Genomic DNA, 13,663 nt, shown 5'->3' on the forward strand with positions numbered 1-13,663 from the left:
TCAGCGTGGATCCCACACCTCCTTTCACTCGAACTGGACACAGGCTGACCACTATGGATATTTACATCAACCCCATGGGAAGAATTATGATCAGTTATGAGGACTTATTGATTAAGTTAAGAGTTTAAATCCACCGCGTTAGCTCTGGTTGCGCAGCTCTACGTGAACCGCAGGAATAACTTGTAGTCGGGCTTTCAGTGATGCTTTGAGCAGCGGTGAGAATGATGTATATTTGTGAACAAAACATTATGCGGCGTTTACATCTCAACACGCTGCTCAACGTTTGGCCCCGTCTTCCCTGTAAAGTTTAGGTCTGTGTTCCCGGTTGGGCGGTGCATTAGCGGTTAAAGACCCAGAGCTAATCACTAATCGCGCAGGTTTAACCCGGTGAGGAGCTTTAACGCTCTCCTCGGAGTTACGCATCACGCTGATTTTATATTATTTCATTATTACCAGTATTATTTTTCCGGTTACACTAAGCACCAAACCGTATCAAATGCTTTGTCCACTTAGAGTGAATGTGCGCGGCCACCGGACATCTGAAAAACTCGTCCATAAACTCGACCAACCACAATAGTTTCTGTGTGTCCTTGTTAAAAACTCAACAGATACGAAATGAAAGAGCTACTAAAGCCACATTAGCAGCATTAAATTAAATCTCCCATTTGTTGAAAACTCTGCGTAGTGCCGCAGGTTTAACTCATCATGCAGGGCCGGGCAAAGGGTGTATGCGGCCTGGAGCAGAACCTGACTTAAGGGCCCCTTTTGTTGCTAAAATCATCAGCACCTCTAACAGCTTCTGTTAGACTTGGTGAAATCTAGGACAGGGGGACTAGTTTAATTGGCAAACCTGAAAAGCACTAAATTATAATTGCTGTTTACTAATTTGTATTTGTGAACAAACAGAGCTGAAACTCAAAGATTAAACTCACAGCAATAGATGGTTGTTATGGTATTAAACCAATCTAACTATGAATATTGTTCTTTGAGCTTTTACAAAGTAAACTTGCCAGCTCCTTAAAACCTTACATAAATAATTTAATATTAAATAATTTAAAATCTTAATTTATGTATGCTGAAACCATTATGTCAAATTTAGCAGCATTGCTAATCTCAATAAACAAATGCTACATTTATACATCTGTGATCTGTGTTAAAATATTAGCATTTATGGGGCCCCTGAAGCCCTGGGGGGCCTGATGGAGCTGCTGACTTAATTTGGATTAAACAAAAGTGGAAATAATTGATATTTATTTTAATTGTATTTTTTGATTAGTTGTTTTTAAGACTTGTTGTGGGTTTATATAGCAGTTCACTGGCTATGTTTTCCCATAGCATATAATTACCCAGTGATATTTTTACTTTTTCTGTCTACTTAACATCTTTTAAAAGAAAAGCACGGTGGACCGCCCCGGCATCCCAACCACCAGGCTTAGCAAGTTTTCTGGGGGAACCCTGATCTCTACAATCCATTTCTTGGTGAAACTTTTCTGATTGAGTCCTTGGAAACTTTTTTTTCTTCCAGTCCTTTAAAGATGGAAGCTGGGATTATTCCAGGATTATTCCAGGATCCTCATGTTTTCCTGTTTGTTTCCAGTCAAAGTTTCACACTGAATATCAAGATGTTGTTTCTCTTATTTTATCGTCTCATTCATCAGATTTCATTGAAATGTTCATCAGTTTTTCTCTCTGAACATTTTCTGTTTCTGTCGGCTCCTATTTTTCTAAACTCGTTAGATTTGAATATTAAATCTTCCTTTTGTTTATTTGCTGCAGTTTTTCTTCATGTGTTTTAGAGAAATAAAAACATTTTTCTTCTTCTGCATTTGGTTCATTTGCTGCTCATTCTGTTCTTTTCCTGTTCAAATTTAAATATTTGCATTAAAATGTAAATATGACTCACCCTGGAGCTGCATTAAACAAGTTAGAAAGTTTAATAAATATAAACATTTTGTAGTTAAACCAACTTAATGAATTCAGATTTTTAAAAATAAAATTATGTTAGATGATCACAATATACAGAGTTGAATAAACTTAATAAATGAGGCTGGATAAACATAATTGAATTACTTACCAGTCGAAGCAATTCAATTAAGTTGGTTCAACTCATTTCTTTTTACAGTGCAGGAGGAACATGATGGTTTAGAAGTTCATTGAAATCTTTTCTGTTTTGAAAGAAGCAACGTTTGTCGAACTTGTGAATGATTACATTATCATATTTGGCTCTGAATTATCTTGTTTTTATTGTACTTTCATTTGGGAGTTTGAAAATTTCAGTTTTATCAAGTCTTTAAAATAAAATGTTTAAAAGTTCAGAAAATAAAAGCAATCTACTGAACATTCTGATTTTGAGGGAAATGTTTGTTACAAAGTTGATTACTACTGTTGGAAAAATTATTATTTTTAGTCTTTAATACGGTTTAATCTTTTTTGAACAAATTTCTTAATTTTGAACAGGTTTTTGTTGGTGATTTAAACCTGAAAACTATTGCTGGGTAAGTATTGAAATAATGGAAAAGTAAAAGAGATTTGCAGGAGATCTACTGCTTGAAACCCTGGGGAGTTAGCAGAGAGGACTGTATGTCATAAAATTAGCACATGCAGGAAGGCGGAAGAATGTATCATTTGAATCCCCCTTGGAAACAGAAACTTACCCAGTTCACAGGAGATCAGAACTCTTCCGTGAACATTTGGGGTGGTGTAAAATGTTTCAAACCACTAACATTTAATTTGTAAGACATTTTTCTTTGTTATTAATAGCATGCTCTCACTGAAAATTGTATTATCTAATTTTATAATTAATTTAGTTAATGATGAATGTATCATCTGTGATTACATCAGAATGAAATGGAAATTGTGTGATATGAAAATGTTTTTAGTATTAGAAAATTGCCCAGGGTTATGGAAATGATTGTGTAGCACCGGTATCACACGGCTAACTGCGCTACTGGACCAGTTCTAGGCTCTAAGGAGTGGGGAAGCAAGAATAACAACACCAGAGACCGCTGCTTTAAATGCAAAAAGCCGGCAATTTACTGAATGCAAAACACACATGAAACACAATACACAAAACCCCCCCCAAAAAAAAGAAGAAAAAGAAAAGTGTATCACTTCTTTTTACTCATCAGTTCACCTAGCTTATTTCAGTAAAACTAATCTAATTTAGTTAGACCAGTCTCTTTTTCCTAGGTTATTTTAGTCAAACTAATTTAAGTTAGTTAGACCAGTCTCCTTTTCTTAGGTTGCACCTATTTTAGGATTCCTATTTTTTCTCTGAGTTAACTCGTTTTTTTTTTCTTTCACAGGTAAGGAAATACCCTCAAACAAATCAAAGTGGACCACAATTATTCAATTCACATTCAGAGACATAACACATGAAAATTTAAGTATGACACTTTAAACTCAAGTTCAAGTCCAAATGTGAGTTCAACTTCTCAGTTCAATGAAAAGCTTCAGTTTTGATTCAGTCCAGAAAAATAATAATTTCACCAGTTCTTAAATCAGTTCTTAATCCTGTTCAGTTCGGTTTGAACCAGTTCCTGAAGTTCCTACCGCTTTACTAGCCCCGCCGCCAGGTTAAGCGTTGCTTGTTTACATTTCTAGGAAAAAAAATAATCTTTTTTTTTTTAAAGCTGGGCTCCAAGTGTCTCTGTTGCTCTTAGCATTTCACTAGCAGAGCAGATTCATTCCTAAAGGATAGGTTTATAATAGATAGGTTTATAGTTTATGCATTTAAACCCGACAGCACACGGACTAATCACAGCTGGCGCCTCTGCGCTTTGCCTCTGCGCTTTGCCTCGCGCGCTGCCGGCTCCTTTCACTCAAACTGGACTCAGGCTGACCTGTATGGATATTTACATCAACTTAGTGAGGAATTATGATCCTTTGGAGAACTCTAGGTAAGAGTTTAAAACCTGCCGCATTAGCTCTGGTCTATGTAAACCACAGGAATAACTTGTAGTGAATTCAGAGGCGCGTTGTGGTGCGGTGAGAATGATCTATCTTTGTGAACGAACAATTATATGCGGTGTTTACATCTCCCGTCTTCCCTGTAAAGTTTATGTCTGTGGTCCCGGTTGGCCAGAGCATTTGTGGATAACTAGCAGCGCTAACCTGATCATGCAGGTTCAGCCTGGTGAGGAGCTTTAACACTCTCCTCGGAGTCACACATCATGCTAATTTTATAGTATATTAATATTTTTATTATTATTTTTTTGGTTACACGATGCATCAAACCATATCAAATGTGTTGTCTACTTAGAGTTAATGCGCGGGGCCGCATGGAAATCTGAGAAACTCGTCCCATAAACTCAACAAACCAAAGCAGTTTCTGTGATGATTAAAAACTCAACAGACAAAATGGAACTACTACTAAAGCCACATCAGCAGCATTGAATTAAATCTCCTGTTTGTTGCGCATCTCTGCACAGTGCAGCAGATTCCAAGGCTGCATGAGGTCTGGAGCAGACTTTGACTTAGGAGCCCCTTTTGTTGCTAAAAACATCAGCACCTCTAACAGCTTATGTGTTAGATTTAATGAAATATGGCAGAAGGGAGTAGTTTAATTGGCCAGCCTAAAAAGCAGTAAGTTATAATTCACAGTTTACTAAATTGGATTTGTAAATTCAAAGATTAAACTCACAGCATCAGATTGTTGCTATGATAACAAAACAATCTAACTATGAACATTGTTCTTTGAAGTTTTACAAATTAAACTTCCCAGCTCCTTAAAATCTTGTATTTAAATGTTTAACAATTTAAAATTATTTAATTTATGTATGCCTACACAATTGAATCAAGTTTAACAGGATTAATAAACAAACGTTACATTTATGTATCTGTGGTCTGTTTTAAATTATTAGTGTTTATGGGGCCTCTGAAGCCCTTTGGGGCCTGATGGAGCTGCTGACTTAATTTGGATTAAACAGAAGTGCAAATTTGTTGTTTTAATATTAGTTGTGGGTTTAAATAGCATTTCACTGGAGATATTTTCTCGTAATATATAATTACACAGTAATACTTTTACATTTCCTGTCAACTTAGAATCTTTTAATACAAAAACATGAACTGCCGGTGGACTGCCAGTGGACCGCCTCAACGCCCCGGCCACCGGGCTTAGCAAGTTTTCTGGGGGAAACCCTGGATTTAGTTTGCTTTTGGACCAGCTTTTTCTCCAAAGACATGTCTCTGCTTTCTGTCTTCTTTGTCTCAGGTAATCAATGTATGTCTCAGTTTTTCTCCAGTTTTCTGTTGTATCTTCATACTTTGTTCCGATTCGATTAAATTCTGCAATTCTGTGACGTAATCACGCATTGTTGCGTTTTTGTTCCCATACGCCACCGTCGAGAGAATCTAACAGGAACAGAGCCAGATTTTTTTTTTAAATTTAACCACACAAATCATTCTTCCTTAACACTGCATTAATTTTTATGTGAAGTATTTGTGTTGGTTGTGCAGGAGGCTCCACTTCTAATTTTCATGGTGTGCAGATCTGTTTGCAGCTATTTTCACATGTGAGTGTAAAAGCTGAGTTGGGGAGGCCAGCAGCTGCTGTTTTAGATTTAAAGAGACAGGACACCATAAAACAGCTAAATTGTCATTATTTGTGAATGACTGTGCAAAAAATATCCTAACTTGTTCAAGGAATCATGATAGATCACCTCTAAATTATGTGTGAGATGTTTAGTGACAGGAAAACTAAAATAAAGAATAAAAACCTTCATTTACATGACAGTTATTGTTTTGTTTTAGATTCTTATTGATAACCAGGCCAGGGGGTTCGCCAGCCTTACCGCTCTGGAGAACCAATTAAATTCAGGTTCATTTCTTTACTAAAATCTTTGAATGGTTTTTATGTGAATGTCTTATTGGATCTGAACTTCCCTTGCTAATCCAAACATGTCGCCCATTATCTTCAAAATATTTAAGTAAAATCTGTTAGGAAAGGGTCTGATGATAATGGGATATGCTGTTTGTTTTTAAACACAAGAACAAGTGACAATTTTCTTGCCTTCAGTTTTTGTGTTTTGGCTCAAAGTTTCACAATATTGTGGTTAAAGATGTTGGTGAAACGTCTGAGGAAAACAGAAAAGATGCACGATTAAAATTCAGTACAATCTGATGAGAGGCTGATAAAGTCCTGAGGTTAGAGTCAAAATTCAATAATTTATCAAGTTTTAGATGAATTTAAACAAAAAAGAAATAAAAAAAATCCCAACTGTTCCTGAAATATGGAAGACACTGGAGTGTTTTACAGAGAATCATTTAAAGCCGTCAAAACCTCCTTATAGTAGCTGTCCAGCTTTTTGCATGTTGTTGATATTTTGAATCTTTAACGATGAGCTTCAAATCTGAGGTCAGCCTCATCTTTAGCTGAATCCATCAGATTCACTAACATCACTTCCAATCATAAGAAACATTGTAAAATTAAAAGATGACACTTTGTCTATTCCCTCTGAATAAACTCTGGACTCTCAGTGCAGAATTAGTAGTTTGACTGAACAAATTCAGGCATTTATAGCTGTAGTGTGTAACTTTCATTAAAAATGTGTTTTTTACATATTTGTGAAAAATGTTACCTGTCATGACTGTATGGCATCAGACAGATGAAATGTGAACAGATCAAACTCCTCCATGAGCTGCTATTGAGGTTTGAAGAAATACACCAGGTTGGTGTAGCGTGTTAGAATTAGCTCCTGTTAAGTACTATGTTATTGTAGTGCTTTAGCATTAGTTTAAGATAAATGCCTTAGTGTAGCGTTTTAGTGTTAGCTACTGCTAAATACCATGTTTGTGCAGCATGTTAGCATTTGTTTCTGCTAAATATATTAAGTACTATGTTGGTATTGTGCTGTAGCTTTAGCTAATGCTAAATACCATGTTGGTGTAGCGCTTTACAGCTATCCATCCATCCATTTTCTTCCGTTTCATCCGGAGTCAGGTCGCGGGGGCAGCAGCTTCAGAAGGGAGGCCCAGACTTCCCTTTTCCCAGCCACTTCTTCCAGCTCCTCCGGGGGAATCCCAAGGCGTTCCCAGACCAGCTGAGAGACATAGTTCCTCCAGCGTGTCCAGGGTCTTCCTCGGGGCCTCCTCCCGGTGGGATGTGCCCGGAACACATCACCAGGGAGGCGTCCAGGAGGCATCCAGACCAGACGCCCGAGCCTCAACTGGCTCCTCTCCATGTGGAGGAGCAGTGGCTCTACTCTGAGTCCCTCCCAGATGGCCGAGCTTCTCACCCCATCTTTCAGGGAGAGTCCAGCCACCCTGCGGAGGAAATCCATTTCGGCTGCTTGTATCTAGGACCTCGTTCTTTCGGTCATGACGAAATGAGGGTGGGAACGTAGATTGACTGGTAAATCGAGAGCTTCGCTTTTTGACTCAGCTCTCTCTTCACCATGATGGACCGGTACAGCGCCCGCTTCACGGAAGACGCTGCGCTAATCTGCCCGTCAATCTCCCGCTCCCTTCTTCCCTCATTCGTGAACAAGATCCCCAGATACTTCAACTCCTCCACTTGAGGCAGGACGACCCCCCTGACCCGGAGAAGGCACTCTACCCTTTTCCAGCTCAAGACCATGGCCTCGGATTTGGAGGCACTGAGACTCATCCTGGGCGCTTCACATTCGGCCGCGAACCGCTCCATTGAGAGCTGCAGATCACGTTTCCATGAAGCCAACAGGACCACATCATCCGCAAAAAGCAGAGATGCGATCCTAAGGCCACCAAATGGATCCCCTCAACACCTCAGCTGCGCCTAGAAATTCTGTCCATGAAAGTAACAGAATCGGTGACAAAGGGCAGCCTTGGTGGAGTTCAACTCTCACCGGAAACGAGCCAAACTTACTGCTGGCAATGCGGACCAGAATCTGACATCGGTTGTATAAGGACCTGACAGTCCGTATCAAAGGGCCCGGTACCCCATACTCCCGGAGAACCCCCCACATTACGCCCATGGGGACACGGTCGAACGCCTTCTCCAAGTCCACAAAACACATGTAGACTTTTTGCGCGAACTCCCATGCACCCTCCAGGACCCTGCTGAGGATGTAGAGCTGGTCCAGTGTTCCACGACCAGGATGAAAACCACACTGCTCTTCCTGAATCCGAGGTTCGACTATCCGACGGACCCTCATCTCCAGGACCCCTAAATAGACCTTACCAGGGAGGCCTAAGAGTGTGACCCCCCTGTAATTGGAGCACACCCTCCGGTCCCCCCTTTTAAATAGGGGGACCACCACCCCAGTCTGCCAATCCAGGGGAACTGCCCCCGATGTCCATACGATATTGCAGAGTCGTGTGAGCAAACACAACCTTACAACATCCAGAGCCTTAAGGAACTCTGGGTGGATCTCATCAAACCCCGGGGCCCTGCCACCGAGGTGGTTTTGGACCACCTCAGTGACCTCGTCCCCAGAGATTGAAGAGCCCAACCCAGAGTCCACAGGCTCAGCTTCCTCAACAGAAGGCATGTTGGTGGGATTGAGGAGGTCTTTGAAGTATTCCGCCCACCGGCCCACAACGTCCCAAGTTGAGGTCAGCAGCACACCTTCCCCATTATAAACGGTGTTGGTGCTGCACTGCTTCCGACTCCTGAGACGCCGGATGGTGGATCAGAATCGCCTCGAAGCCCTGCGGAAGTCTTTCTCCATGGACTCTCCAAACTCCTCCGACGTCTGGGTTTTTGCCTCAGCGACCACCCGAGCCGCATGCCGCTTTGCCTGCTGGTACCCATCAGCTGTGTCTGGAGTCCCACAGGCCAAAAAGGCCCAAAGGACTCCTTCTTCAGCTTGACAGCACCCCTCACCGAGGGTGTCCACCAACGGGTTCGAGGATTGCTGCCACGACAGGCACCAACAACCTTGCGGCCGCAGCGCCGATAAGCCGCCTTGGCAATTGAGGCACGGAACATGGTCCATTCAGAATCAATTTCCCCTACCTCCTCCGGAACATGTTCGAAGTTCTGCCAGTCTCTCAAGGAGACTGGTTCCAGAACCAGAGCCATGTGTCGAGGTGAGGCCCACTATTTCTAGCCGGAATCTCTCAGCCTCGCACACTAGCTCCGGTTCCTTCTCCATCAGAGAGGTGACGTTCCACGTCCCAAGAACCAGCTTCTGCAGCCGAGGATCAGACCGCCAGAGTCTCCTCCTTCGGCTGCCGCCCGTTACACACTGCACCCGACCCCTTTGGTCCCTCCTACAGGTGGTGAGTGCATTGGAAGGGGGACCCACGTCTTCTCTTCTCTTTTTTGACAAATAACAGAAACAATTTTTTATATACATCTCAATAAATAAATGCACTTAAAAGGCAATTAATAACTTTACCTAATGTTATATCAATTTAATTGACCATCTATAATATCCATATTCATTTTTCCACCTTAGTTCCAACAAATTATAGATTTTAGCACAATTTAGTTTTAAAAATGTTGTTTCCCCCCTTTACTTGTAGATTAATTTATGACTCTGAAATGTTTATTTTTTTATCATTTTTTTCCTCAAAAACTTTTCCAGGTGTTGCTTTTACATGTCTTATGTTTTTACTTTACCTTATGCATTTCTGCTTTATTATGCAAATAAGGTGGGCAGTGACATTTTTCTAATTTTTCCTAAGGGGGGGCTGTCCGGTTCCTTCTCCATCAGAGAGGTGACGTGTCTCTAAGTTCAACTATTGGTCAACAGATCTGCACATGGATTCTGCTCCTTCCTGTCTGTTGACCAAAAGTGGAGGAGCTGACCCAAGAAAGATAGCACACCTTATTTGCAAAATGAGGCATAACACAAGACAGATATGTAAAAATAACATGAAATTAAAAAGATTTGGGGGGAAAGGGACACACATATTAGACATAAATGCATCTACAAGTAAAGGACAAACACACATATATATTAAATAATGTGCTAAAAAAATATAGTTTGTAGGAACTAAGCTAGAAAAATATGAAGGTAAATTATAAAACACGAGGTGAAGTTCTTTTATTTAATTGGTGCATTTTAAGTGTATTTATTTATTGGTCAGCTTCAGTCCTCCATAGAAATTAGACCATTATTTTAAAAATATTCTAACCACGTTCACAGTGGCAGTGCAAAGTCAATACAACGAGCTACCATCTCTCAAAAACAGTCCAAGAAGTGCTAAACAATCAGTGTTTTAAAGTCACAACAACCCTGAGAGGTTTTTCCACCAACTCAGCACAATGCCAAATGGTTTAGTGCATAACCATTAGTATTAACATTTAGAGCGTGGAACAAACTAAACAAATTCGTACAGGAACTCTTATGTAAGAAAACAAAACTGAAAACATGCCAGATGTTACAGTTTGTACCTCAGGATTTTGTTTCTCAAACCATGTACTCAAGCTGAGGCCTGGTCTGGTTTGATCTTCATCACCACTCTCTGAAGAAACTCAAACGAATCCTTCATGTCATCTGGATATTTGAGATTGACACAGTAGATGACACCCATAAGCGTAGCAAAGCCAAGTGTCACATGTTTAATGTTGTAAAGCACAATGGACTCCTCCTCATCGAAGACCTGGTGTGGGACGGCCCCCCGTTCACCACCTTCACAAGAATCAGGAGACCAACCTGCATCTCCTTCATGACATCATCCAGAAAATCAGCATGAGCCTTAAAAAGAAGAAATAATTAATGACATTTGTGTGCAAGTAAAGAATGCAAATACTCTGGTATCTTTATACTGCAAGTTTTAATGCTGTTGTGAGGTTTAACAAACCTCATGTTTTGAGACTTGTGGGGTTGTATGAAGAGCTGAAATTATTCTAAAAATGTAGAACACAAGCAGCGTTTCCATTTTAATGCATTTTTTTTATCATCAAATTTCTAAAATGTCAAAAGAAATTAAAGAAAATGCGAATCAGGCATGTTTCCATCAACTGGCTTTGAGCAAAATCAATCAGGATACACAAAGTAATTACATCAGAATTTGATGTTATGCATGGCTGTAGTAAAAAGGAAGTAATGTCTCTTAACAAGGACTAAAAATAAGTTTTTTCAAACACAAAGTCTACAAAAAGATTTTTTTTTTAAATGATAGCAAGAAAGAGGAATAGGCAAATATGTAAACAGTTTTTGTAATATTTGTTAGTCTTACATCACACATCCTGATGACAGTTGATGGATCTTCGCCAGATGTGTAGCGTGGCAAACCAAGCAGAGCAGCAGCCCTTCTCCTTTCATTTGTGTCCTGCAAGAGATGAGACATTCAGTAAAATTAATATATTTTAACAAAAATAACAAATTATGCCTTGTTTTCTAGCCATCTTCAGTTCTGCTTACATCTTTTGCAAGGCAGTCCAAAGTGTCTTTGAGTGGCTGCTTCTTTCCAGATTTGGTTGCTGCTTTGTAGACCTCCAGGAGTCTCAGAACCAGGCCATCAAGTCCATCAAGAAAAGATTCCAGAAGGTCTTTGGTGACGATTCTTGTAAATTCAGCCCTAATCTGAGGTGACAGAATATAAAACTTGTCTCAATAGGACACAGTTAACTCAGTCTTAAATCACTAAATCTCTTGGTGGAGCTAATTCAATTGTGCGATTACCCGTCTCTCATGGAACAGAGCTGGCCATCGGGAGATGAGCTCTGTAATGTGTGGTTGATATCCTACAATCTCTTTCCTACGCTGAGAAAATGTAGTAACCATCAAATCCTCAAGCAGCTGATGATTTGGGTCTTTCTTCTGCATTTCAGCCTCCATTATCTTGCGCTTCACCTTCATGTTTTCAGGACTCTGTCCTTCAGGTGGATCAGGACTGTAGTTCACCTCCCCCTTCTTTGACTTTTTGACAGTTTCCCCTTTTGAACTTACAGATTTTCGTTTGTTTATGACCACTTCAAGGCATCCTGCTGAACTTAATTTTTGCCTGTAGTTTCCCATTTTAAATTTCAGACTGTGAAACCATGAGTACCATCCCTTTTCTGATCATGGGTCTCGCAGACAGGGATGCCTTTCCACCAGTGTTTTGGCCACATTTTCATAGTGTTGCCTCTCAGGATAAGCACTAATCTTTGACATACAGTCTGCAAAGTGTGTCAAGGATATCAGTCTTCAAAGTTTTAGAAATCACTGACACACATACATCCTTAGCATATCTACAATTAGCTTCTTTCAGTTGTAGCTCCACATCATGTGAAAACTTTGGAATCGGGAAGGGGTCAGGCCATTGGACAAAATCTGCACTACTTGGAGAAGAGAGGCTGCCAGTGGAGAATCCAAGGAGTCATCAGCTGTGAACAATACTTTCAAAGTTGCACGGTCCACAGTAGGGCTGTAGTGATACAATAATCTCACGATACGATACACGGTATTCTGTCCACAATACGATATATATTGCGATATTCATCAAACGATACAATTCAATACACTTTTGCAATTTTCTGAGAAATTTTAGAGGGACAGAGTGATTTTGGTGATATTTTGTGACCGTTATAGAGTTGGATTGAATTAATTTAACTGAAAACTGATTAAAAGCACCAACTACACAATACCTGGCTCTGGTTGGACATGGACACAGACTTAAAGTCGACAGCTGGACAAAAAGAATCAAAGAAGTGGTGAGAAAACATGTTTCTTTTAATTGAAACAGTACAAACTGTAGCTTACATGCATTTGTAAAGTAAATAAAATGCAACAAGTACCTGCTCTGAATAGTTTATAGCTTTTTAACCTCGACACTTAACATCTGAAGGAATCACTAAGCCTGATGACCTAATCACTCTCCTGGTGAAGCTAGCAGTGAGTGAGCAAGATGACAGTTGGATGTTACGATACTTGCGGATAAATATCAATTTTTTTCTAGGAAAGAAAATATCGATATCTATCGCGATATCGATATTATTATACAGCCCTAGTCCACAGGAAGGTCTCTGATGTTCGTTAGGTTGCACAACTGATTATTGAAATCAGGATCTTCAAACTGCAAAATGAATCCTCTTAGAACAAGGTTGGTTTGTAACACCTGGTACAGGTCCTCCACACTTGAGGGGATGTCTTCAACTGAAAGACGCCTGATTTCATTTTCTGAAACTATGACATGCAGCAGCATTGTAGACAACTTAGACCTGAAAAATTTGCACTTTAAGAATAAGTGCTTCTGGTACAGTGACAAGACACTAAATTAATGGAGACGAGACAAAATATTGGGTAAATGATAAGAAAATGTTTTAAAACAATTTAAAGGAATCACCACTGACTAAATGAGGGCTGCACTTTGACACGTTATCTTATCAATCAACTTAACTTGTTACTCAATATAACAAGGAACTTAATAAAATAAATCGATGAAAAAAAAAGTGTTAACATTTAAGTTAATCAGTAACCGCAGTGTGGGGCAAGGACACATGAAACAAAGGACACGGCTAATTACTGACAAGGAACAGACTAATTACTGACAGGGAACAGACTAATTACTGAAGCACAGCCTTTCCCGAAGCCGCTAACTCACCTGCTGTCAGCAGGTTGATGCAAAACTTTGACCAAGCGCCACATATGTGCTTCTGAGGAACTTTACAATACAAAAATCGTGGTAGCTGCTTGTATTTTCTCTTAAGAAAAGTTCTATAAGCGCAACCGAGTAGCATACCGAGTTTAGCTAGCTGCTAACTCCTGCCCTCGACAGTTAGCAAGCTGTTGTTTTATGTCCTGTGTTT

At 40.0% G+C, this 13,663-nt stretch overlaps 1 protein-coding gene and 1 pseudogene across 1 annotated transcript in view; one reads left to right on the plus strand and one right to left on the minus strand.

Annotated features, from left to right (window-relative positions):
• Positions 1 to 13,663, plus strand: part of LOC148156122 (NLR family CARD domain-containing protein 3-like) — a 185,855-nt gene that overhangs the window by 8,375 nt on the left and 163,817 nt on the right. The gene's annotated exons all lie outside the window — the stretch shown is intronic.
• Positions 10,309 to 12,058, minus strand: LOC148156123 (uncharacterized; annotated as a pseudogene).

Source organism: Poecilia mexicana, unplaced genomic scaffold (genome assembly GCF_051168715.1).
Source record: "Poecilia mexicana isolate PSO_F unplaced genomic scaffold, ASM5116871v1 scaffold_12, whole genome shotgun sequence".
In the NCBI taxonomy this organism is placed as follows: Eukaryota; Metazoa; Chordata; class Actinopteri; order Cyprinodontiformes; family Poeciliidae; genus Poecilia; species Poecilia mexicana.